The sequence below is a fragment of the Culex pipiens genome, chromosome 3 (assembly GCF_016801865.2).
Source record: "Culex pipiens pallens isolate TS chromosome 3, TS_CPP_V2, whole genome shotgun sequence".
Classification (NCBI taxonomy): Eukaryota; Metazoa; Arthropoda; class Insecta; order Diptera; family Culicidae; genus Culex; species Culex pipiens.
In genome coordinates this window covers 16,520,563-16,548,123 of record NC_068939.1, presented here as the reverse complement: position 1 = coordinate 16,548,123, position 27,561 = coordinate 16,520,563, and the positions used below count along the sequence as shown (strand labels likewise).

The 27,561-nt window shown below is 34.8% G+C and overlaps 1 protein-coding gene across 2 annotated transcripts in view; it reads left to right on the top strand.

Annotated features, from left to right (window-relative positions):
* Positions 1 to 4,164: 4,164 nt before the first annotated feature.
* Positions 4,165 to 27,561, top strand: part of LOC120413444 (uncharacterized) — a 99,765-nt gene continuing 76,368 nt past the window's right edge. For both annotated transcript variants that reach the window (XM_052709654.1, XM_039574274.2), the window contains exons 1-2: positions 4,165 to 5,115; positions 25,773 to 25,814. The gene's annotated coding sequence lies outside the window, so the exon portion shown is untranslated. The remainder of the gene's footprint in view (positions 5,116 to 25,772; positions 25,815 to 27,561) is intronic.

Sequence of the window (27,561 nt, the reverse complement as noted above, 5' to 3'; positions counted from 1 at the left end):
GCAAGTTTAGTAAAGTACTTCATAAGTTATGCTAAAAAACGATTTTGGCGTATGTCCGGAATATTGTAAAAAGCGTGGTTTTTGCAGGGAAACCTATCATGTTATTCATTTTCAGAAAGGTATTAACCTTTTCAATGAGCCCAAAACATTGAAGATCTGACAACCCTATCAAAAGTTATTAGCACTTAAGTGTTATTTATACACTTTTTGGAGGCCGGATCTCAGATATTTCAATGAAAATGGTGTCCGGGTCCCTTATACGACCCATCGTTAGTTAGATAATTGAAAGGCCTTTCAAATGCCTAAGACATTGAAGATCTGACAACCCTATCAAAAGTTATTAGCACTTAAAAGTGTTTTCATACAATTTGTAGAGGCTTGATCTCAGATAGATGCTGTCCAGATCCGTTATGCTACCCATGATAAGTGGTAAGACGAAATAACTGAGTTAAATTCATCGAACACTGAAAGAGCAGATGTTGCTATTTTGGATACGATTTCTTCATAAATGTGAGGAAGGCACCAATCACCTAAAGGTGGATTAAGTAACGTTTTGATTGTAATTCGTAATTTTAAAAGCAAGGAACTCATAATCTCGCCATATCGTCGCATGTGTGCTATCTTGTGACTCGTCTGCTGGAAAAAGATAGGACTTGTCACAAAATAGCGCACATGCGGCGATATTCTTAAGAACGATGAAAAAAATTAAAATTGTTGTGTAATTCGCTAAAAAAAAAGTTTATTTTTTTATATTTTATTGAAAAGGCTTTGATTTTGCTTTATTATCTGCTATTCGATGGAAAATTATTCCTTTTTTTCAGGATAAAATCAGTTTCGGAAAGATGCATCCTGATCACTTGAGATGTTTCTAGCTTTTCTGAGATGGTTGTTAAGGTGCTTGAAATCATAATATTTTGCAAATTGGAAGTTATGTCTTCACTTGCGTCAAATGTGGAGTTTATAAATCTTCTAAAGTTTGTAAATGTTGGTTTCAGAAGTCTTAAACTATATAGAATTCAATCACAACATCCATTTTGCCATGAAAAAATGTTTTAAAATTATCTAACATATATATTACAAAAACGAAATTTTCGATAGTGGCATATCTCTTGAATTGATAAAACATTTTCTTTTTTAAATTTTGTTTTTGAAATATGGGATGGGTTTGAAAAAAATATAAAAAGTTTTAATTACTGAATCAATAATTATTTTGTTCTTAAATTTTCGGATTTTGAGGCTTCCACTTGATTCATCTTAAAGCGCGTTTTTTCTCATAAAATAATAATTTAACCAATTTTATTGAAAAAATGGCACATATTAAAAGCAATGAAACCATCACAAACAAAATTATTAAAAAAAGATAAAAAAGAGTGGAAAAAAAATCGCAAATTTTAAAGTACAAGTTCTACTTTAGACTAAAAGACAGCAAAAATTCAAAGAATATTAGTTTATGCAACAAGTTTCAAATTGATGATCTATTCTTAGGACGAATCAAACGTTTAATCAATGAAGCAGAACAAACGAGTTTTGCAGCGAGTTGCCTAAAACATGTTTTTCAATTCTGAATTGTTTGTTTTCCCCTCTTTTATTTGAGTCAACTCACAAACAGTTGATTTTAAAAGTATTACTTTTCAATATAAATGCTGAAAAGTTAGTCTTTCCGGCACGCAAATGTGTTCCAGAACAAATTTTTCAGCACTGTTATTTTGGGTGTTGATAAGTAAGCTAATTCAACACTAAAAAAACGATATAAAAAGTAAGTATTTGAAAAACGGGAATCACAAAAACATAGGGAAAATATACCCATTTTTGGACGAAGATAGGATTGCGATAAGAAAGGGTTTATTTGCCCTTCTTTTGGAGTCTTTTTATGGGAATTATGTATGTTAAAAAGAATTAAAAACCTCATAGAAACGATTTTAAAACAACTCTTTTATTTTTCAACTGTTAATGTTTATTTTTCATATATGTTTTTTCGATTTGGCGAAACGACCTTCAGCGAAATGTTCATTAAATATTAAATACAGTTTTTTCCACATACAGTTAATGTACATACACAGTAAAAAATAATGTAAATTTGGAAGGTGTAATTTTGGAAGGTTGAATATTACCTCTCACATCAATTTAGACTGTAAAAGTGACATTACAGCAGAAAAGTGGTGAAATTACACATTTTCAGTGGTAAAATTACACATTTACCGGATGGAATATTACCATAATTTCTTTTACTGTGTATCTACTAGAGTAAGCGGGTTGAATTGTTTGTTTACATCCAAGGTTTCAAAATCTTTCCTTATCATCGATTGTGCCTTTTATAGTAGAATTCAGTATCCAATGTTTTCTATGCTAACTTCAAGCTAGCTAGCAGAAGCTACATTATCAAAACAAAAAATTGCAGTAGATTGTTTTTTAAGTTTTAGAATCGAGATTTTCTAGCATTTTTTAAAGAAATCATTCTGTTGAATATGAATTGAATTATACTAAAAGTCATTGTAATACAGGACAAAAGTGGACCAAGAATTAGGTCATCGCCTTCAGCTAATCAAAATGATCACATCTTCAATCATTCTGCAAATGTTAAATGAAAAATAATGATCATCTTCGCTTCGCTCATTTCCCGATTTAGAATTCCTTCCTCCTCCACAGCTAACCAGACAGGCTAACAAGATGCAGTTCGTTTCACGACTCTCGTTCTACAACCAACCTCATCGATCGTTTATCGATAGACGCGGTACGGACGGTTATTAATTTATGTAACCGAGCAATTAATTAAGAGAGACGTCGACTGGTCCCAAGTTGTAATCACCCGATGTGCATACTAAATCAAGCGGACAGCAGAGCAGCGGTTGTAGAACCAACGAAGAACTTCAACGCATGGGCAAGACAAGTTGAAGTTCCGCGTTAGATTTGTATCGTATTCGCGGTGCATTCGTAATTGGGATTGACGTGGTGTTTTTGAAAACAAGCATTTTAGAACCAAGAGTTATACTTCCTGAACAATTTTAATTGGGTTCTAAAATTATGTTTCGAAAATTCTAAACAATATCCTATGACTTAATTACCCCTCGCATAATTATGCAATCACCTCCGTGTGTGTGCGTGCGCATTGTTATGCAACTCCCTATTCAGAACCCCACACACAAAAACCCCTTTTGTTAGCTTCCCCCAATTTAACGTTACATAACCATCACAATGCGCGCCGTCAGATAAAAGTGTCAAACAACTGAACAACTAAAACATTCATTCGATGCGGGTGTCCCCGCGCGACAACACAATGACCGACCATCGTAACGGCAGCAGCAGCAACCGTGAATGAAAGGTTGACCTCGACCCCGCGCTACCTCCAACGCAATACGGTGCAAAACAGTTCCCATGAACTTCAGCGCAACGCGCGCTGCGTACACCCAAAGCTGGTGCTGGTGCGAAATTTTGACGGAAAATGTGCGAAAAGTTGTCATCGGAAGTCACTCGATCGCGATCAGAGTGTACGACGACCCTACGCAAAATTCTACCTGTATGTCATGGACGTCACACACCGAAACCTGGAGAAGGGCGAGCGGAAGAGGGTGAGAGAAGAAGGAGCGCGACTATGCAATACAGCAGCAGCAGCAGCATAAACTTCGATTCGGTGTGTACCGTTATTCTTTGCGGGCACGATCTTCTGAGCAACACACAACAAAGGGCGACTCCGGCGACGCAAAGAGGAGAGAAGGAAAGAAAGGCACAATAACACACACACGCACATAATGATCGTTTTTCGCGTTCTCTTCCTCCTCTCTCCGTTCGTTCGTTCACACGTTTTGTGCTGCGAGGGTGAGTGATCGCGCGCTCTTCCTTCTTCTAGCTCTGCGATCGCTGGCAGTGTGTGAGTGTTGAGCTTTTTCCTGGTTCTGGATCGTCGCCCGCTCGCTCTCTCTCTCTCTCTCTCTCTCTCTCATTCTCTCGATCACAGGTGTGCGGCCCACACTCAACTCGACAAAAGCTCGCAGGTTCTAGACTCGGTTACACAACTCGGCCGCTGTAATGTAGTGGTGAGTCGTCTTCCCCTCTCGGAGGAACTCGCTCACTGTTAGTGGTGGTGGGGGTAAAAGCACCTTGACCGTCAAAATTTTACCGATTCCCGGAGAGTAAACAGTGATTTTCCGTATCTTCCTCGATTTAGTTGCGCCGAAGACAATACACGAGACGGACGTTAGTTCCCGAAAGTTGCTGCCGTACTCCGGAACCACGTTCTGAGTGTAGTACGACCCCCTGTCGTGAGGTTTCGAGCGCGATCGCGGCCGAGCTCCGGTTTTTTGGCGGTGTGAGTCATTCGCGCGAGCGTTACATAAGTGTGAAGCGTGAAGAACGTTGATCGTGAAGAGTGAGAATTTTGTTTTCGGGGGGAGAGTGACGATCACGAAGGATTTGAACGAGTGTGCAACGTGGGGTAGAACACGAACCTGTGACTAGCTTTGGGGGAAGATCGCGGGATTTGGAGACTTCAACAGCTGATCATCGGCGCGTGATCAACCCGCACAGGATTCAACGAACTCCACGCAACGAAGCGGTGATCCTGGAGAACTGTTCGGGGATCGTCAAAGAAGAAACAGGAATCAAACGTGGATTAAGTCGTGTGTGTGTGGGTAGACCTGGATGATATTGTGCAAAGTCGCGGCCAACCTGGAATTGCGACTTTAATTTTAACCTGTTTGATTGTTCGCGTGTGTGTTTGTGAGTGGGGATTTCAGAGTGTTCCCGAGGGAATCGCTGCCGTGTCTGTAGTCCCGCAGACCTTGAAGTATCGTGTGACAACGAAAACAGTGTGAATCAAGATATCAAGCGTCAAAAGCTGGAAGTGATTTGAATAAGTTAGAACGCAATATAGCTGACGTTCCAGAAATCGATCCAGAACAGTGTGTTTGCTCTCTAGCTGAAAAAAATCGTGTTTTTTTGTCGCCGCATGTGATCGTGAAAATTAGCGATCCCTTACACCGCAGAGAACTCATCATCGTTACATCAACGAATCTTCAACTGTACAGAGAGATAGCAAAAAAAACACTCAATTAACATGTGCCTCGTAATCGAATACAGCGGCTAAGCGAGTACATTCCGCGCACAACAACAAAAAAACAGGTAAGACGAACCTTCAAAAGACCTTCCTCGCGATCATCTCGCGAGATCACGCGAAAGGATCATGCTCACAAGGTTGCGGAAGAGAACAATACGCTGCGCATCGCGCGCACCAATACTGAAGCAAAGTGAGCGTGAGTGACCTCGCGCGAACCAATACACGGGGAGCGCTCGTGAGTGGCACGTAAACTGGGTCACAGCGACCGGGGTCGTTGAACTCTTGAAGACTGTGTGGTGGTGTGAGTGAAGACGACGGGTTGCGTTGTATTAGTGCTACCTGGGAATTGTGTCGTGGAGCGCGAGCAATAGAGAGGTTTCTGGAAAAAATACTTCTCCGTAAAAAATGGGATATTTGTGAGTGAAAAGCGATTTTTTAAACAATAGAAAGCTCAAAAAGTGCCACTACACAAGGGTTTCCAGAAGTGTTTATTACTTGCCAGTCTGCCAATTAATTACTCAAATTACTGGTCCAAAATGATTAATTACATAAATTATTTAATTACTTTTCACTGCGATAAAAAACATTTAATTTAAATTAAATTATTCATTTCTACGGTTCTAAACTAAATTATTTATAAGTAGCTCATTCGATAACTCTTTCAAAAATTATTATTTGGACATTTTTCGGGAAAATAGCACATTTTTAGGAAAAGCATAAAATATTATTCAATTCTAAACTGCCCATAATTGAAAATTCAAGTATTCCGAGAAAAACGCGTTTTAGTGTTTGTCACAAAATCTCCGTCAAGGCAATTTCCCATAAGAGTGGCATATTAGCCGTTTGGTTTTTCGCATCGGCAGCCAAGTCTAAACATTATTTCTGTGAAATTCAAGGTTCAGAAGATGCGTTGGAACATCCTCTACCACCTGGTGCTAATATCTCGTTTTTGCCAAAAGTGGATATTAGCCGTTTTTTCAATGGTGGGCAGTAAAGTAGTTCTTGCAAAAAACACATATTTTATTAATTATTTAATAAAAATGAATAGATTTCGGATTCACAAAAAAAACACTGGGAAATATATCATGGCGTTGCTTTTTGTTGTTAATCAGCTTTTATAAACAACATGATAAAAATAAATTTTAGGAGAGTTTTTTGGAGAGAACTATGGTGAATAAGGCTTTCTACATACAGAACCAGTCTTTTTAAATCTTTGTTATTCACTCTTATTTGAAATTAATAAAATACTGTTATAATAGATTATATATAAATAGTAAATAGTTTCGTTGAAGTACAATTACAATTAAAAATCAATAACTTTAATCAAGCAAAAAATACTTAAATTACCAATTAATTACATTAAGTTACTCTAATTACCATGAATTACTCAGTAATTAAATAATTACTTAATTACCACCTAAAAATCAAAGTAATTATTAATTACTTGCCAGTCTGAGGCCTTGCTGGATACCCTTGCCACTACAATGAATACAAAAGAAATCTCTAAAAATAAAACACAAACTGTAACAAAGAAGATAAATTCGTTTAAAAAAAAAACATAAAAACATAAAACTTCTTGCAAAATTGCGTGAGTGCTCCCCCTAATTTTTCGCAACAGAAATCGCGAAAAACAAAAAAACCAAATGAGTTACCGCCCTCAAACTGGGTCACCGCAAGCGCGAGGTGAATGAACTTTTAGTGTCGGTAATGCAGCTCGGACCCGAAGTGCATCGCCGAACATTGCCGAGCTGTGCCGAGCGAAGAGAGTGGGAAGCCGAGCGAGGAGAGCGTGAAAACGTCAAACACGCGAGAGAGCGGGAGTGACTTTGAAGAGAGAGAGAGAGGCGCAGGCGCTCGCGCGCCCATGAGTGAGTGAAGGGATGAGAGGCGTTTGGAGCGGATGAGATGAGAGAGAATGGAACAGATGATTTTGCGCTAGAGAGAGAAAAATGAGGCTGGCGCCGTGGCGGGACTTTTCCGGGTGATGTTTAGTCTTGCGATGAGTTCAGTGAACTTGAGCGATTTTTGCGAGCGGGTGTTAGGAAAATTTTGTTGTGTTATTTTTTTGGTATTTAAAAGTGAATTTTGTTTAGTGATTTTTGTTGTAATTTTGAATGGTGATTTTTTTTTTTTGAGTAAGTTTAGTGAATTTTTATATCGTTTTAAAGAATAAAATTTTGTCGACAATTAAAAAAAAGAGTTTTTTGAAAATTTTCAATTGAAAATACTCTGTCAATAATTCGAAAAATCTACACCAAATATCTTTCTCTGTTTGTATTCTAAAAATCTAAAATGGCCTTGAAGAGGTAAATGTTACAGAGACATCTTATTGTGAGATACAGAAGCTTTTTAGCGCATTTGAATTTTGATTAGTTTAAAATTTAACTAGATTACAATTATTTTTTTAAAGTTGTTTTTGTTTTCAATTTCACGTTTTAGCTTTAATTTTTTTGTCTATTTTTGATTTATAAATTATTCATGATTTAATTACCATTTAACTTGTTTTTAATCTTTTGGATTGAGTTAGGGTTTTGGTTTTTTTGTCGATTTTTTTTGTGACACTTCAAAATTAATATTTCAATGTTAGTTTGTAAATGCTTTTGTTATTTTTTTGTTGGAATTGTTTTCAAACTTCGACTTCAAATTTGTTGTTTATGTAGAGAGATTCACATGTTTATAGGAAAATTTGGCCTCTTTGTTTGATTTAATTATTTTCATTGATCAAACAAGGAGATTTTACAACAAATCTCAACACATTCCATCGCCATGACTGTCGTTCAGCACATTCCTGGCAACCATTCTCGGTGTAATTTCTAGTTCTTGCAACCCGATCCCCCCTATTACAGCACACCCGGTCATTCCCGGGACGCCACAGACCTTGACGAGCGAGCGCACAAGTTCATGAACACGGGAAGCCCGCATTCCGCGGCTTCCACTGCAAGCTTCCGATCTGCAGTAGATCCGATTCCTCGAACCCTTATTAAAGGTTTAAATTACTAGAAAATGTGGCGCTCACGGTAGCATAACGCACTGGGAGTTGAAGGGGTTACGAACAGCTTGAAGAGTTTTGACAGTGAATATTGATCATGATTTCGTGAACATTATTCACAATATCGTGAATAAGCTCTTCTTGAACTTCTCCTTAATCGAAGAGCTCTACTAAGAGGTAGATCACCACGGAAGGTGGGTGGGGTGTGCCAAACCTCCCAATAGCCGGTAATTATTTCTGCTACAAGCCCGCTTATGGGGAGGTCTGTTGGATCATCACTGCGAAGCAGTGTAGTTCGCTGGTGTATGTGCTTCAAACCAGCCATAAAACATTCCTCCCCAAAGCTGTATGAATCAAGTGGGGGGAGGGGGCACATCACCGGGTGTTATTATTCTTGAACTTGACTCGTGCACACCTCTACACACGAAGCCCCAGCGAGAACTCATCCAAGCGTGATTGCAAACTTTTTTTTGCTCTCTGTAACGAGAGTTGGCACCAATACCCACAACCACCCTTTTCAGTTCGTTCCGGAGATTATGAAACCCGGCTGGATCTACCACCTGTGGGACACTTTTGCGATCACCACTTTGCAAACGAGGCAAATCCGCTCATCACGACGCGAAAATCCTTGACAGTGACATTAAGCGCTCTTGGATTACACACAAATACCGAACCCTTCGTCATACGTCGGGCAAATATCGGAGGCACGATCTTTATTGACATTGGCGTACCGGCGCGAGAGTCAGCCTTTTGCGAGGTTAGGTAAATTGTCATTAAAGTTGGTGGGGACGCGGCGGAACGTCGAGGTGAGGGGGGCTCGGATTAGTCCGGATGAGTTGTAAAATTTGCTGTTTAGTGGATTGTTGAGGTGATGATGCTGGGGAACCAATCAATTAGGGGTAGATGGGGAGGTTTCAGGTGATTAGAACATCGGTTTTATGTCTTTATTCTGTAAACATTCAGTTGGAGTTCTTTCAAATAGAGTTATAGTCCAAAGTTCGGTTATTTGAAGTTCTTCAAAGAATTGCAGATCTCTTTTTTTCAATTCTGAAAGTCAAGCTAAAAATTTGGGCTTCGACTCCGACTGCAGCTTTTGAAAACATCTGACTCAAACTTAAAGAGGTTTACCTATCCCAACTCGGACTCCAATTCCAGCACTCTCAAAATATCCGACTTTACCGACTCTAAAATATTTCAAAATTAGCCTTCTCCAGCCTCGACTTTTGAAGATTTAGTGACCTTTGCTCCCACTACGGGTTCTAAGAAATCTTTTTTTTTTCATAGTGTTTACTGTCACTTCAATGTTTTTACAGGGTGGCAACTCAAATTGGCAAAATCGAGAAAAACAGGAAAAAGGGGGGAATTTGACATTTTCTTTCAAAAAAATCTTTAAAGGAAAATAATTTTTAGATGTTTTGTCGGAAATTTCAATCAAAGGGGAAACATACTATTACAGGGTGGCCAATCAAGTCGGAAAATTGAGAAAGTCGGGAAAAAATCGAGAATTCGCCAAAATCCGCAAAAAAAATCGGGAAAAAAAAATCGTGATTTTGTGATTTTTTTATTTTGCAAAAAGTAGGGATTTCAAGCATACTCGTTTGAAATTTGCTCTTGAATAATTTCGAAATATTTTCTACAATTTAAAGTGATAAAACTCAATTCTTCTTTAGCTTGTTTGGCTGTTCAAGAAATTAATAATGCTTAGTAGTAATTCATATTTTTTGTTGCAATAAAAATATAGTTTAAAATTAAGTTTTATTATACTTTTTGCCATCTCCTTCTCATTTTCAGTTAAAAATGAATTACAAAAACTTTATAATTGGCGAATTTCAAAATAATCATTGAAATTTTATGTTTTGTTATGCTTTATGTTAATTTGTGAAGACACTCAAAATAAAAAAAAACGAGTGCTTTTTTTTACTGTATTTTTTTCAGAAATTAACTGTCAAGTTTCTATTTCTACCGAAATGATATTTTCGTTAATATAGTTGGAAATTTTGTTAGGTGGTTGATATTTACTTTTTTTTAAGTTTTTGGTTTTTAATTATTCTTAAAATACACCCAATGCCCATTATTTGAGGTTCTGGAAAAGTCGAAAAAAGTCGCGAATTTATTGGGATTGAGTGGTTGAAATTAAAATATAATGTAGAATTTAGTATTTTTTTTTACTTTTTGCTGCCCCCTTCTAACTTTCAGTTAGATATAAATTATAATACTTTTATAATTGTCGAATTTTGAAAAAATTATTGAAATTTATATTTTGTTATGCTTTAAGTTATTTTGTGAAGACACTCAAAATAAAAAACGAGTGCTTATTTTACAGTATTTTTTTCAGAAATTAACTGTCAAGTTTCTATTTTTACCTAATTGATATTTTTGTTAATATAGTTAGAAATTTTGTTAGGTGGTTGATATTTACTTTTTAAAAGGTTTTGGTTTATAATTATTTTTTAAAAACAACCAATGCCCATTATTTGAGGTTCTGGAAAAGTCGAAAAAAAGTCGCGAATTCAAGGGGATTGAGTGGTCACCCTGTAAATATACCTATTTTTGGAATTTATAATACAATATTTTTGTAATTTAATTGTAATAACAATATTATCAATTTGAAAATATCGAGTTTTTAATATCAATAGCACTCAATCCGTCTTTAACAGTCCTTTCACTATTTTTTTCATTACAATAAAATTTTCACTAAATGAAATAAAAATGAAATCTGGATAAATCTTGTTTTTATAACTTGAAAAAAAAAAAAACATGAAAAAAATAATTATAAAACTAACAAAATAAGCTTAAAACTTTATAATTTAAGCTATATGAAACTGTATTGCGAATAAACCTTCTATAAATGTTAAACATGGAGTTAAAGTAAAAATTCGTATTAAACTTGATATTTCACTTAATAAAAACATTAAAATATTGACCACTCAAATGATCACCATAGATTATTTTAAACATAACATCAAAATCTACAAATTAAAACCAAAAAGCTCGGAAAGAACACAATTTTACACGAATTTCTAATTATTATTTTTATGAACAAAATATAATGAATTCATATGGTTTTTAGAATATTAGGGGGAAAAGCTTTTTTTACGTTCTGCACTTTCCATTTCTTAGTTAAATCGAGAAACGAAAACTTTTATTTTTTGGCAATTTCAAGTCGAAATTTTGAGTTATTATATTTTTGAGGTATTTGAAAAATGCTTTATTTAATTTCAACTTTCAACTGAAATTGATTGCAGTTCGATTTATTTAACAATTAATTGATGCAATTTTTCGACAATTGATATGACAGTTTTCAAATGCAGTTTTATGAGTTGTCTTCATTCTTATGGAATGAAATATTTTTTTTTTACTTTTTAAAAGTCTTGAAAAATTTGGAAATTTAAAAAAGAGAATTGTTCGGCCACCCTGCCGCTATTCCATTTAAGAGGTATTGAAAAAAATGATTTATTTAATTGCAGTTTTTAACTGAAATTAATTGAAGTTTGATTTATTTAGCAATTAATTAATGCATTTTTTCTACATCTGATATGACATTTCTCTAAAACAGTTTTCCAATTGCAAGCTATTTTTGGTAAAGAAATATTTTTTTTTTGAAATTCTGGAAAAGTCATTAAAATTTAAGAAATTTAAAAATTGGATTTGAATGGCCACCCTGTCAATATTGATTGTTTAAATTACTCTCTGAATCAAAATTATGAGTTTTTAAATTTTTGTGGTCACTTATTAGACAGTACAAAAATTAAGAATTTAACTTAAATAGTCAGTAACTTTTTTTGAAATTTATTCAAAATTTACAACATTCTTTAGGGACCATCCATAAACCACGTGGACACTTTAGGGGGAGGGGGGTGTTTGGAGATTGTCCACGATCCATAGAAAAAAAGATTTTTTTTGTATGGACAATTGTTCACGAAGAGGGGGGGGGGGGGGGGGGTAACAGATTCCCAAAAAAGTGTCCACGTGGTTTATGGATGGTCCCTTATAAGAAATTTTTGACAAAGAATTTAAAAGTCGGAGAAAATTCGGAAATTTGCTAATGAGAGTTGAGTAGCCACCCTGCAGATATTGATTGCATAGAGGTTGATTGCTTTAATTACTCTTTGAATCAAAATTATGAGTGATTCCATGTTTGAACTTTTTTTAGAAATTAAGTTATTTTTTTTTAAATTATCAATACTTTTTTATTTAAAATTTATTTTGAAATTTTTTAAAGCAGTTTTTGAGTGTCAATTTGAGTGTAAGTGTAAGTTGAGTGTAATTTGAGCATCTGTAAAAGTAGGAAATAGTCGTTCATTGAAAAATGGGATTTGAGTGGCCACTCTGCTGGTATAGATTTCAAATTATGAGAAGCCAGAGTTACAGTCGGAGTCAGAGTAGATCTGAGTTTTTCTGAAGCTTTGCCCTCTTGCCAATTTAGACATTCCATTAAAATCAGTTTTGTTGGCACCCCTTCCCCTTAAGATTTTTGATAACTTCTCACTGAGAAAAGTTTATAATTGAGAACATCAACCGACTCAGAATCAAAATATGTTTAAATGTTTCACTTGATTTTCTCAGCACTGGCTGAATTTTTTTTAGGTAGGTTCCATTCGTTCCGGTTTTAAATCCTTTAATTCTGTTTTTAAAATCATAAGGTTTTATGAAGTCCTTCCAAAGCAATATTTGAAAAACACTTTTGGAAGATACAAAAAAAAGATCGATGAAACTATGACTTCATTCTTGTTTCCATTTCTTCAAAGCCAACTTCATAGTATCTCAACCCCACCAGAAATCAAAACCCGAGAACCCCAGCCCCATAGAGTTCAGCGGCTTCGCCCGCAAACCCATTCCCCGATACCCAACCAAGCGAAAAAGGTTCTTCAACTCTCGCTCCGTCTTCACACGTCCAATTAACCGCGGGAGATCGTTTCAGGCGTTGCTATCCAGGCGGGCGTGAAGTGAATCTTCCCGGGGGGGAGCGATTTCTTTTTTTCTAATTACCTCACCTGACTCCCCTTTTCCGAGGTTTGCTTCCGCTGTGCGGAAACCTAGAACACCAGAGTTCCTCCAAGAACCTAATTACCCGTCGCCGATGCCATATCGCGCGCGCACTAGACAGGCACGATCTATGCTGCACTTCTCCGTGCACTAGACCAGAACTTGCTCTCTCGCCAGAACGCGCGGGGGAAGAGTGCAAAGAACTCTGGTTTTGGTCTAGCGCGCGTGTATCGATCTTCTGCGAAGATCGCGGGCGATCTTCGACTTGTTGTTCTTTGAGCGATCGTTTCGCGTGGTTACGCTGAAGAGCGCACGCGGTTCTGTAGATCATCCAGAGTGGTTGAGGTTTGTCGAATTTCCGAAGAAACGTATCAAATTTCCCCATCCCAAGGTTAAGGTCGGACCGAACTCTTCAAGGTGGTCCTGCGTAGCTTACGCAACGCTATCAAATTACTCGGAAAAAGCCACAAATACCGCGTCTTCTCGCGTTCGATCGAAAGTGACGGGCCCAGAACTCGGGTTGGCCAAATTACCACAAGAGTTCATTACACCGCGCGCGTATCGCTGTGTGCGTGCGACGACTTTCGTGTGCGTAGGAGATTTTGGGGTTCGTGTTCTGCGGACGTTCAAGTCTCCCGGCTTGATTTGGCTACCCGACGCTCCGCTACGAACCGGAGAACCGCCGAAGAGTTTGGAAACAACAAAAATAACGATTTTGGCAGCTTTTTGGCGTTTCTGTTTGCGTTTCCATCATTCTGGAGGCTTCTTGGAGGGGTCGGGACGGGTTGGATATCGCCTTAACGTGCTTAACCCAACCCAAGGGTGCGTTGAACCTTCCTTTTTGAGGAACTTTTGGAGCATTGCTTCAACGTCAAGTACAATTTTATTGAACCTGAAGGTTTCGGACGTGTGAGCGAGGATTTTTGGACGGCGAGAAGAATGATTGAAGAACTTGTGTTGGCTTTTTGGAAGGTGAATCAGCGATGAGGTCATGCTTGTTTGAGTGTTGAGAATGTGATGGGAGATGATTTAAAGTGGCAGAATTACTGCGTAGTTATATTTCACCCGATCAGAAAACAAAAAAATCATGAAAATATCGTGAACTCTTTGATGATCTATTGAGAGCTCAGAAAAGGGTAATTCTCCGCCAACTCACACAGCAGTTGCCCCGACCCCTCTTCGATTTGCGTGAAACTTTGTCCTAAGGGGTAACTTTTGTCCCTGATCACGAATCCGAGGTCCGTTTTTTGATATCTCGTGACGGAGGGGCGGTACGACCCCTTCCATTTTTGCACATGCGAAAAAAGAGGTGTTTTTCAATAATTTGCAGCCTGAAACGGTGATGAGATAGAAATTTGGTGTCAAAGGGACTTTTATGTAAAATTAGACGCCCGATTTGATGGCGTACTCAGAATTCCGAAAAAACGTATTTTTCATCGAAAAAAACACTAAAAAAGTTTTAAAAATTCTCCCATTTTCCGTTACTCGACTGTAAAAAATTTTGGAACATGTCATTTTATGGGAAATTTAATGTACTTTTCGAATCTACATTGTCCCAGAAGGGTCATTTTTTCATTTAGAACAAAATTTTTCATTTTAAAATTTCGTGTTTTTTCTAACTTTGCAGGGTTATTTTTTAGAGTGTAACAGTGTTCTACAAAGTTGTAGAGCAGACAATTACAAAAATTTTGATATATATACATAAGGGGTTTGCTTATAAACATCACAAGTTATCACGATTTTACGAAAAAAAGTTTTGAAAAAGTTGGTCGTCATCGATCATGGCCGTTCATGGTCACCCGCGACAGACACGGACGACGAAACAAAGAGAAACGCAAAAAGTAACTTTTTCAAAACTTTTTTTCGTAAAATCGCGATAACTTGTGATGTTTATAAGCAAACCTCTTATGTCTATATATCAAAATTTTTGTAATTGTCTGTTCTACAACTTTGTAGAACATTGTTACACTCTAAAAAATAACCCTGCAAAGTTAGAAAAAACACGAAATTTTAAAATGAAAATTTTTGTTCTAAATGAAAAAATGACCCTTCTGGGACAATGTAGATTCGAAAAGTACATTAAATTTCCCATAAAATGACATGTTCCAAAATTTTTTACAGTCGAGTAACGGAAAATGGGAGAATTTTTAAAACTTTTTTAGTGTTTTTTTCGATGAAAAATACGTTTTTTCGGAATTCTGAGTACGCCATCAAATCGGGCGTCTAATTTTACATAAAAGTCCCTTTGACACCAAATTTCTATCTCATCACCGTTTCAGGCTGCAAATTATTGAAAAACACCTCTTTTTTCGCATGTGCAAAAATGGAAGGGGTCGTACCGCCCCTCCGTCACGAGATATCAAAAAACGGACCTCGGATTCGTGATCAGGGACAAAAGTTACCCCTTAGGACAAAGTTTCACGCAAATCGAAGAGGGGTCGGGGCAACTTTTCCCGATTTCGTGTGAGTTGGTAGAGAATTACCCAAAAGATTTTTACAATGTCTCATTTTCATCGATTTATATTGATTTTTTTGGAAATTGTTTCAAGATTAGATCACCTGTAATGCTGCCCAACTCTTCTTCCCGAGATCATCCCCTCGAAAGCTCAACCAGGTGTATCGAGAATCTGCCACAGAGAGTGCATTTGCCCCTTCTCCCCAAGTTCTATGAACTCTTTCCACTCTGCTGTTCGGTTGCGCTTCTTCACGCTCCGAGCTCGGAACTCGGAAACCATAACACCTTGCTCAACAGAAGAGTCAGAAGAACAACAACGCCACTGCCGGCAAGGTGCTTCCTCGGAGATGTGCTCAATTAAACCATTATTTTGCTACCAGCACCAGAGCTCATCATAAAAACAAGAAAAAGACAACTTGCTGAAAGTAAAAAGGCCACGCAACGAAATCGAAACTTTTATAGCTTCTTCCTTTGCTACGTGGTTCTGCGCGCGAACGCGCGCTCAGGTTCTCGCCACGAGGTTCTGACCAACGAAAACGAAACCTCCTTGGTTCTCGTTTCTGACTCAACTCAACTCGATGTGTTCACCCGGGTGGAACGTTCTGAAAGGGGGTTCAGCGACCTCCGGGGAAGTTCTGCACAACCTGGAGCTCATCGCGCAGAACCCCGTGGAAGTGGAAAGTGAGAATTTCATCATCAATCTCAGGTTCCTTCATATGGAATTTTCGTTCTGCCTCTTTATGAAATCAAATCGAGGAACTTGAGCGGAGACGGGATTCGGAAGAGGGAAAGCGTAATTTGCAATTACGATGGGGCAGCGCAGCTTCAAGAAGTGGTGCGCGCCCACAACGATTGGCCACGTGGTTTGGGAGTGAGAAGGAGGGAGATCGTTGGCCTCGGAGACACTGCGTGGATGTTCGTGGGTGTCACAATTGAGACAATTGAAGGTGGGTTTGGGGAGGATGTTTTGTCTGGGAAGATGAGATTTCTAAGAAAAAGCTTGTTATTGAGGGTCTATTGGATTTATTGCTGCAGACTAAAAACATCATGTTGAAGTGCTACATGAAACATTATTACTAGCCTATGTATTTTATTAAATAAAAACAGCAAGTTTCAAATTAAGTAATTTTGTAAAATTACACTAACAAACTAAAAAAAAACTGGAAAGAAATGCTCTCGTAGCGTTTATTGTTTATGTTAAACGTAACAGTAATTTTTGTGTAAAACTGTGTAAAAGTTACTCCAAAATAAAAAAAAATAATCGCAAAATCACGTAAATAAGAAAAAAAATAGTGGTTGATTTTTTCAGATATCTTTTCAGCAAGCTCTGAAAAAATTAAAAAAAAAATTACAAAACCGTCAAAAAGTTAAATTTTGAGAAAGGCCGAAATAAATTTTATTTAAACTTTTTTTTCACCTTTTGATAGTTTCTTAAAATCTTGAGTTTTTTTTAAGGGTTAAAAGAAAGTTTTTTTTTTGCTTTGGGATGTTTTTGAAACCGCCTTGAGTCAGGGATGTTTAAAAACACTCAAAAAGCAAATGAAAAAAACAAAGTTTTTGGAATCTTAAAAAAAATCGTTTTTTTTTTGTTTTTTCCACTCTCTACACATTTTTAAAAGAAGTAATTAAATTATTAATCAATAAATAAAAAAAAAATGAAAAAAATTATATTTAAGTTTTACCACTTTGTCCATGTAATTTTACTGCAATTTATGTGAACATGTAAAATTAAGTAGGACATAAAAGCCAATTCAGGTTGTATTGAGGTCTTCAGAAACCATTATGAAACCTGTATGTTCATTGGAAAAATTGTTTTAAAACAAATAGAACTATTTTTCTGCTCGTTTTCTTTTGAAACGATTATTTTCAGCACAAAAAAAAAACAATAAAATATTAGATTAAAAAATGTTTAATTTTGGAAAGTAAATGATCGTGATGGTTTAGTATAAAAGATGAAGTTTTACTTCAATTTATATGGAATAAGTAAAATTACACATTAATTGATGTTTTTTTTAAAAGACCTTTAGAGGGATCTGTCTCTATTCTCAGATGTAATATTCCATAAATTTTTACTGTGTTTCTAAGACATGATTTTTCAATCTCTCAACTATATTTTTTTTGTATTTAGACAAATTAACAGTTAACTTATTTAAAATAAACGAAATTTCATGTACAACATAAAAATTTACATGTTGACATTAGAATTGAATGTTTGAAAAATTTGTATAATTTTTTTTTTGTTAAGAGATTAACAGTTTAGTGAGAATAAAAAATACAGATTACGAAACTAACAGATGTATAAAATTTCAGACTAATTTTTAACAAATTTCATTGTTCACAGCTTGACGATTTGCGGATTCATATTTAGAATAAATGACAAAAAATGACTGAATTACCTCTGAAAATGTATAATTTTACCACTTTGCTGGTGTAATGTCACTTTTCACTCTAAATTGAGATATAATTACATCATAAAAGTGGTAATATTGGATCTTCCAAAATAATAATAAAAATAACAGATTGTCAATATACTATTTAGAATAATTAACATAATAAATATTGGACAACCTAAATTGTCTACCAATTGACAAAATTTGAATTGAGAAATAAGATTCAAATTAAAAATTAAAATTACATTCAAATTGACGAATGAAAATTCACCGAATGTGATAGGAGGCTCAAAAATATTTTTAGTGAAAAAAATGCTCATGTAAAAGAAAATCTAAAGAGATAATTTAATATTTTTAATTTAAATAAAAAATAAGGGATTTTTTTAACAAAAAGGCTGAATAAACCAGATTTTCATGTTTTTGCTTTTTGGGTGTTTTTTATAAACCGCCTTTAGTCAGAATTATTTAAAAACACCCATTATTAAAAAAACAAACCGTCTTTAGTCATAATTATTTAAAAAAACACCCAAAATGCATGAAACTAACATTTTGTTTTTTGGAATTGATAAATTGATAAATTGATAAATTGATAAATTGATAAATTGATAAATTGATAAATTTATAAATTGATAAATTGATAAATTGATAAATTGATAAATTGATAAATTGATAAATTGATAAATTGATAAATTGATAAATTGATAAATTGAGAAATTGATAAATTGATAAATTGATAAATTGATAAATTGATAAATTGATAAATTGATAAATTGATAAATTGATAAATTGATAAATTGATAAATTGATAAATTGATAAATTGATAAATTGATAAATTGATAAATTGATAAATTGATAAATTGATAAAATGATAAATTGATTGATAAATTAATAAATTCAAAAAATGACAGATCAACAAATTACGAAATTAACAGATCGATAAATTGGCATATTAACAAATTGACAAAATGAATGATTGACTACCGAATAGACGAAATGAATGACGAATTAATAACTTGACATACAGACAAATAAAAAAAATATTTGAAGAATTTAAAATTTGACACAAGAACAGATTGAAAAAAAAAAACAGATTAAAAATTAAACTGGATCCAACTTTTGAAAATTTTACAGATTGATTAAATTATTGAAAACTTATAAATTGTCAAATTTCCAGTTTGATACAGATCGATTTTTCGATAAATTGACCAGCAAATTGAAAAAAAAATGATTGACAATTTGACTAATTTATACATTGACAGATTGGCATATTTACAAATTCAATGATTTACAAATTGACAGATTGAAAAATTGACAGATTGAAAAATTGACAGATTGACAAATCTGCAGATTGAAAAATTGACAGATTGAGAAATTGACAGATTGACTTGTTGACAAATTAACAAATTGACAAAAAAAAACGTTACTTAATCCACCCTAAGGTGGTTGGTGCCTTCCTCTCATTCAAAGGGTAATGCTATCCAAAATAGACACGCTCGTGGGAAGGTCTTTTAATTACCTATCCAAAGATAGGTCGCATGATATATTTGGAATACGTTTTCATCTAAATATCTGAGATCCGGCCTCTACAAAGTGTATAAATAACACTTAAGTGCTTAAAACTCTTGATAGGGTTGTCAGATTTTCAATGTTTTGAACGCGTTGGAAAGGTCTTTTGATTACCTTTCCAACGACAGGTCGCATGATAGATCCGGACAACGTTTTCATCATGATATCTGAGATCCGGCTTCCAAAAAGTGCATAAATAACACTTAAGTGCTAATAACTTTTGATAGGGTTGTCGGATCTTCAATGTATTGGTCGCATTGAAAAGGTCTTTTAAATACCTTTCTAAAAATGTATAACATGCCGGGGTTTCTTACAAAAACCACCCTTTTTACAATCTTCCAGACTTTTGTCAAAATCGTTTTTTTAGCATAACTTTTGAAGTACTTAACTAAACTGCATACTTTTTAATAGCGACTTATGGGACCCCAAAACGGATCGAATGGCGCCAAAACGGACAAAATCGGTTCACGCAATGTCGAGATAATCGAGTGACAATTTTTTGATCAACATCCCACCACACACACAGACATTTGCTCAGAATTCGATTCTGAGTCGATAGGTATACATGAAGGTGGGTCTAGGAGGTCTAATTGAGAAGTTCAGTTTTCGAGTGATTTTATAGCCTTTCCTCAGTAAGGTGAGGAAGGCAAAACACAGATTAACATGTTTTCCGTCTCGTCTCCACCAGCTCATCTCACTTGATTAATCACGTCCCATCACTCATCCCACCTCTTCCTCCGACAATTTTGACAACCAAATCACAATTTACCACCACTCCAAAGTGTTTGCAAACTCGCGTTCGCGCTAATCGCTTCGTAAATCAATTCCTCCTCCGAAATCCATGCGTTCACCAGGTTCGCCTACTTCGTTTGACGTAACCGTCCGCGGGTGCCATCATCTTTTCGGTTGAGATCAGCTCAAAACAAAGCAAGCAGCATCTTGACTTTGACGGTCCTGAAGGAATTTTTCGCCGAAGCTGTGTTTGCGTACATGAGGCAGCAAAACGTCAAGAGCCAAGTTTTTTGCGCTCTGAAAGAAACAACAACAAAACAAATTGCGAAGAGCAAGACGAAGACGAAGAGTTCGGTTGAGTAATCCACGCAATAAATGGCGATGTGACCTCGAGAGAACGTCCGTTCTTGATGGAAGAACGCACACGAGCACACCTTGACCAACAACACGCAAATCTTCTGTAACTTGTTTGCCCGAAGAAGCTCCTCCGCTCGCTCGCTCGCGATGTGTTTTCAATTTCGTTGGGCACGGGCAAGTTCAATGATCTCGGGAACTTGGAGCTCGGAACAGAACTCTAGAACAAGAACGGCAAGCGCAAAAAAAAAAACGCAAACACTCACACTCTTACACGAGGAAACAACTGAAGCGAAACGACGAAGCACGAGGAAGTTGAGCGAGGCATGAACATGTTCATGCATGATTCATTCGACCGGATGAACTCCGCGGCAAGTGTCGGTCGATGAATGGTTGCGGCCTTTTGGTCGGTCGGTTTTGGATGACTTGTTTTTGCCGGCCGGCCGGCAGTAGGCCGTGAGAGTGTAGTGGTGCAAGCGCGAAAATGAAGAGAGCTTTTCTCTTGGAGGAAGCTTTCGCGTCACGGAGTCGTAACTTTTTTTCGGGCCTTCACATTGAACTTTGTGGGAAGTTTAGCGTTTGTGGTGTTGGTGGGGTGGTTGATGGTTGCATAATTGACATATAATAAAATTATTGATTATACATCAAATAAAAAGAAGACTTTCAAAAATATTTGATTTTAGGAGAGACAACAAATGACACTATTTAGGAAAAATTTAGAATTTTGAATATATTTGTCTCAGCCAAATAATTTCTTTCTCACTAAAACAAAACAATATTTACGTGAATCTTCTTCCTTTTCGCCTTCTCTTTTCTCTCTCTTCTTCTCCTAACTGTCATCCGTAAAAGTACCTGCCCGACCTGGGGCTGGACCACAAACAGTTTTGGGACGGTCCTCTAACGGTACTCTTCGTCACGGCGGTCTACAGTTGTTCTTCTTGTTGTTTTCTTCTGTGTTGCTTTCGTTTGATGTCGTGTGTTGTTCTAACGAAATGCTTTGTACCTAGCTAGCTGTCGTGGCATATTCTCTTTTGAATGGATCTATTTACGGTCCATTCTTTGAGCACACACACGAACTCGTTCTTTCGTTTTTACCTTTTTTATGCTTTTTGTTGAGGTTTGTTTCAAAGACGTGACTCCACGTATCGGATTACACAGAACTTGGGTTTGTTTGCTTATAATTTAAAAATGTTCAGTACAAAAGTTCTAAAAATGCCTCATAATTCGCCAAAGTCACGTTTTTTTGTAATAAATTGAAAATTCAACAATGAAAACCACGAAATTTTAAACATCAAAAATAATAGATTGTATGGTCATCCAGACAAACAAAACAAAAAAAAACATTAAAAAAACTATTGTCTAGCAAGCATTGCCAAAGCAATGTTAAGAAGGAAATGAAATGGATAAAAAAAGGTACGAAGACAGTAAAGGAAAAAGAAAGAAGGAAAAAAAAACTGAAGTCCGAAGCGTTTGCTTTTCACCATTTTTTCTTTGCTGTGAACGGTACTAACGGTATGCAAATTAAGGGATGGCACTGTTATTGCGGTTGTTATTTTTGCCATTTTAGGTTTGTCTTGGAAGTAGAAGAGTGGAAATGGAAACGCAAAAAAAAAACATATTTTTTGATTTTTTAATCTTTTTAAAAGATTGATTGTAAGTCCTGAATATTCTTTAAGTTTTTATCCATCTCTGATATTTTTTTCCCTGAAATTTAAGGGCCGAATTAAATTGACATTAAAACTTTTGAAATTTATTTTGAAAAAGCATGCGAATGCCAAACGAAATAACAATTAAAACAACATGTTTTGGTAAATTAATCAATTATGACCTTTTTTTAATTAATCAAACAAGACCATATTAAAAAAAAGAAAATCTTTACAAAAATAATTGTCATTTTAATTTTTCTTTTAATATTTCACACATTTTTGACAAAAGATTTACTGATGTCTAAAGCATTTCCTGTTACTTTTTGCTTCAACATTTGAAAAATTGGCTTGTTTTTAGCTTCTGCTTATTCGATTGTTATTTTGTGAAACCAATTGATTTATTCATTGATTTACCTCAACAACCCAAACCTGCCTCTAGAATGGGCTTCGATCTAAAAATTCGCCAATAATCCATTTTTCAATCAATTTTTGATCTTTTTAAAGCATTGGAAAAAATAAATTTAGGGTTGGAAGTTTGATTTTTTTTATGTGACTTTGCCAATGTTTTTATAAATGTCATTTTTGTAGGCGTCAACCTTGGCTGTGATTTTTACTAAAAATTCCTATATTTTAAGTAAAAAAAGTATGCAGTAGTTTTTGTAGTGTTCCAGACTATGCCACTACGCATTTTTCTACAATTTCATACAATTTTTTTTCTAATTTAAATGATAATGTTTCCATTCTATAGCAGAAAATGTGAAAAACAAGCAAAAAATTGTAAAAGTGACTGTAAAAACGTGAAAAAATTTAAAGGCAAAATGTAATGAACTGATTTGGCAGAAAAGGCCAAATACTACCAAAAACAATAATATACTAAACAAGATTATTGCAAATTAAAATACTAAAAATAAAACAGAAAAAAAACATAAAACAAGAAAAGTAAAGTTTTTTGAACAACAAAAGTTGCTCAAAATGACCTCCTGAATCTGTCGAAAAAAAATTGGGCAGTTGAGTTCATTTATTGAAAATAGCATGAATTTTGGTTTTTACGTCGTAACAACATTTATTTCAAAAATATTTGAAAATATTGCTCAATTTGAAATAAAAATTCAATTCAATTATTTTGACTCTAATATGCTTTTGAAAGTTTGTTTAGTAAATATTTTGCGAAACATAAAAAATGTCGTAAAATTGTTTGTCAAGAACTCTTACTTTATTTAAAAAAAATAGCATTAAAACAGATCAGCCTGCTTTCTTTTTAAGCAAAATAAATATTTCAGCGTTTTCCAAATACTTACCCAAAAGCCTTTTTTAGCTCAAGTCGACTTTGGCCATGGTCAAGAAGTAAAAAAACAAATTTTAAGTTTTTGTCCAAAAAACATTGCAAAATATCAATTAACTTATTAAAATAATTTTGTTCCTAAGGTTAGTGTCATTTTCCAATCTGAGGATCTAAAATTAAAAGTACCCATTTCGATTAAAAATCCAAAAATAAAAATTATACAATTTATTTTAAATTATTTACAATGAATTGTAGAAGATTTTTAAAGGAAAATATTTATTTTATGCAAAATTTTTTTGCTCCTGGTTTTTTGTTTAATCTTTGAAAGAAAAAACTTGAAATAAAACTTTCAATGTCTTAATATATTTTAAAGTAAAACTCTTATTTTTTCAGCGAAAATCTTTGGTTTGATAATTTTACTTGTTTTAAACTTCACTTTGTCCGTATTTTTTTCAAATATTTTTTTGTGCTGTTAGGCCGTTGCAAATATTTTTTGAAGTTTATGTCCCTTGACTCTAACAAAAGTCGAGAGGGGCAAAAAATTAAAAAATAAAGTTAAAAAATTGAAATAACAAGCCACAGTTTCTACATTTGAATGAAAAAAGTGTTTTAAAATGTATTACACATCTGTCCAGTTGTTTTGCAATAATAAGTTTCCAAAATTTCTAAGTATTGACGAACTTTTTTTACGAGGAAAAAAGTTTTTGCGGTGCTGTACTTTGAAATACCATAAAAATTCAAAATATTTTAAAACGAGCCCAAACAAGCTAAATATGGTCATCAATGCAGAAAAATGCATTTAGATTGTTTTCAGTTGATAAGACTTCTCTTTTTTATTGAAATTTTTGAGTTTTTGAAAAAAATATTTTTGTTGCTTCCTGATTTTTCGGAAAAGTTTGAAGGGGGGAGGGGGGGTGTCGACATAAACTTTGAAAAATATTTGCAACGGCCTTATTACTAACTGTTTATCAAACTATTATTCACTACTTTTTACGTAAAAATATGTATGCAGTAATTTTTGACCCATATTATGCTTTGGCACCCTTTGCTTCAACTTCAAAGTTTTAGGTTAATTTTCATATCTAATTTTTGAAAAAAAGTACGGTAAAATCGGTAATATTACTAAAAACAGCAAACGAAAGGAAATTCTGGAATTGGCATGAAACTACAATACAAAATAAAAAAAAGATAAATGAAAGTATTAATACTTTAAATGCATGAAAAAAACACATTAAATAAGACAAAAAAACTTTTGAATTCGAGAAAAAAAAATAACATTCAAGATAAATTGTACAGTGGAGGATAAATGAATTGATAAAAACATATTTTAACATAATTTACAATTTTTTTTCGAAGTGTGGTCCCAATTTTTTTGAGATTTTTTTTTTTGTAAAAAAACGTATACACGATATAAAAAATATGGTGATATTAGATCTGTAAATGCATACATCTTCATTGTCAGAAAAATGTGTTATTTTTCATCTGAAAAATGTAAATTTACCAATATTCTATTGTAATGGCACTTTCCCAGTCTAATTGAGGTTATACACAGAAAAAGGTGATGTTAATATTCATTAGGGAATTGTGGCAGATTTTGTGTCAAAAAATGTGTTATTTTACATCAGGAATTGTTTATCTTTTATCAATTCTGCTGGATTTTCATAAGTTCATACACAGCAAAAAATCCGATGGTAAAATCGCATGCAAAAGCATGCACATCACCTTCGTCAAAATAAACACTGAATATTACACGTTGCATGTACAATTTTTGTTAACACAAAAAAAAAGTTGCAACCGACGGGACTCAAACCCAGCACCAACAGTTAGGACTGGCGCCTTAGCCCGCTCGGCCATCAGACCGATGAAAAATGGAAAGGATAAACGTATATGTGAGCTTGACATTTCGGTCAAGTAGGTTTCCCATACTGATGGGCTACATATTTCAGGGTGTAATATTACACATAATTTCATAAAATAATGCAAAATTTATTTTACACCCAGGCCTTTTACACGCAGCTGGATTACTACTTTATTTGCTGTGTATTTTAAACATTTTTCATAAGTTCATATTTAAACATTAAACATTTTTTAGGCAAAATAATTCAAAATTCAAAAGAATTAATATTCAAGCAACCAAATTTTTAACCTTCCGAAATTCAACTTTTTTTCTGTGTACGTCATAATATAGATAATGTTGAACTTTCCAATTTTACACCTTCTAAATTTACACAATATTTTATAGTGTATGTAAATGTTATTATTCAAATATATTCTTTACAATCCCTTCATCACTGACAATTTCCTTTTTTCTCTCTTTCCAGAAACACAAATCACAATCTATGGGCATCAAATAAAGCGTCACGGTAAGTGTCAATCAGCGATATTACCATTAGCCAACCCACATTTACCATTGCACCTCACCCCCCACAACAATGCCAATCAGGAGTTCAAGACCCTGTCAATAACCTCCAGAATGTCCGCGAACCTACCTGACGGAAAGTGGCGCCACCAGCAAAACCATCATCCTCCTGTGTCAAATTCCGCGAACCCGCACCAGCACGCAATAGGCCAAACGGGTTCAAATTTTTAAAACAGTATTTTTTTACTCCTTTCCATTAGCTTCCTCGAGTTCAAGTCGATGACCTTTTCCAGCAGCAACTGCCGCTGCTGGTACTGTACCTGTGCCAAAACCCTAACCTATCCCAACACACAAAAGCCCCTCAATACAAACTGTGTTGTGTCAGGGCGAAAAAAAACCACTCACACCACCAAGCTACAACGTTGCACTTTTGCCCTGAACTTCCCCTCGCTTTCACCCACTTTCATTAAGGGGGACGACCATCATCCATTAGGCCTCCAAACTCAAAATCAAAGCCCCTTTTTTTCTCTGCCCCGATATTTACCCGACATAAACAAACACCACCGCTCTCTAACACTAGCGTCGTGTTGTAGCAAAGTGTATGTGGGCTGCACCACCAGGCCCATTCAGAACGATTCTTCGGGACGAACTTTTGAAAATGTGTTAATTATTTACTCTTAACTGAGATAAGTTGTTGAATTAACTTCTTCAAATATTGACTTTTTTTTCCAGAAAATGCCCTTTTGAAAAAGTTTGACCACCCCCCTTTTTACAGGCCCACAAAGTGTCAACAACCTTTAAACTTCAAAACGGGTGGGAAAATAGTTGGAAAAGTACAGACAGACAGGGAAAAGGCAACGTTTTGAAAATAACGAAAAAACTAAAAGCGATTTAAATCGCACCTCGTGGCTTAGAGCTTGAAGGTGAAACGGAATCGTAATGTTTTGGTTTTTGGTGAAATTGAGAAGGGGAAAAGACTATGTTTACAAAATATGGCTTTTTAAAGTTTGGGAATTTGTTCAAAGATTAAAATGAATTCTTCGTTAAAATACTTTCCTCAATTCAACATTTTAATCAATCGTTTTTCCTTGTTTTATAAGAGAATTTAGTCGTACCATTTCAAAAGGCCTAAAACATAAATTGTTGTTCTTTTGAAATGTTTTTCTGGATTTTGAAATTTTGCAATTATTTGTATTTGAAAAATTGCAAAATTTCACAGATTTTTTTACGATTTTAGTCGAAAATTTTAGTTAGTTGAAAAATCAAGACTATAGTCTTAATTGTTTACTAAATTCTGAACATTTTGATTTTCTCAATTTCTATATTGTATCTTGTCAACTATTTATATGATTTTGATGCATTTTTTTGTTTTCAATTGATTTAGAAACATTGTTTGGCTATAAAAAATATCTTGGGAAATGTTTTGCTTTAAAAATTATTTTGGAAAATTTTTTAATATTTTTTCAAAAATCTGAAATATCACAGAAATATTTCTCCTTGCTTTTGTGATCCGCATAATCATTTTTTATTTTTTTTTTTTTGAGAAATTCTTTTCTTATGGATTTTTGAATATTTACAAACCATTTTTGTTTGGAAAGCTGCCAAAATTGTTTGGATGAACCAATGATGCAACATACCTTTTTTGAATCGTATGGAACATAGTAATATTACATCTAAGAAGAGATACATCTTTTATGTCAGAAAAAATGGGTAATTTTACCTCTGAAAATGTGTAATTTTACCACTTTTGT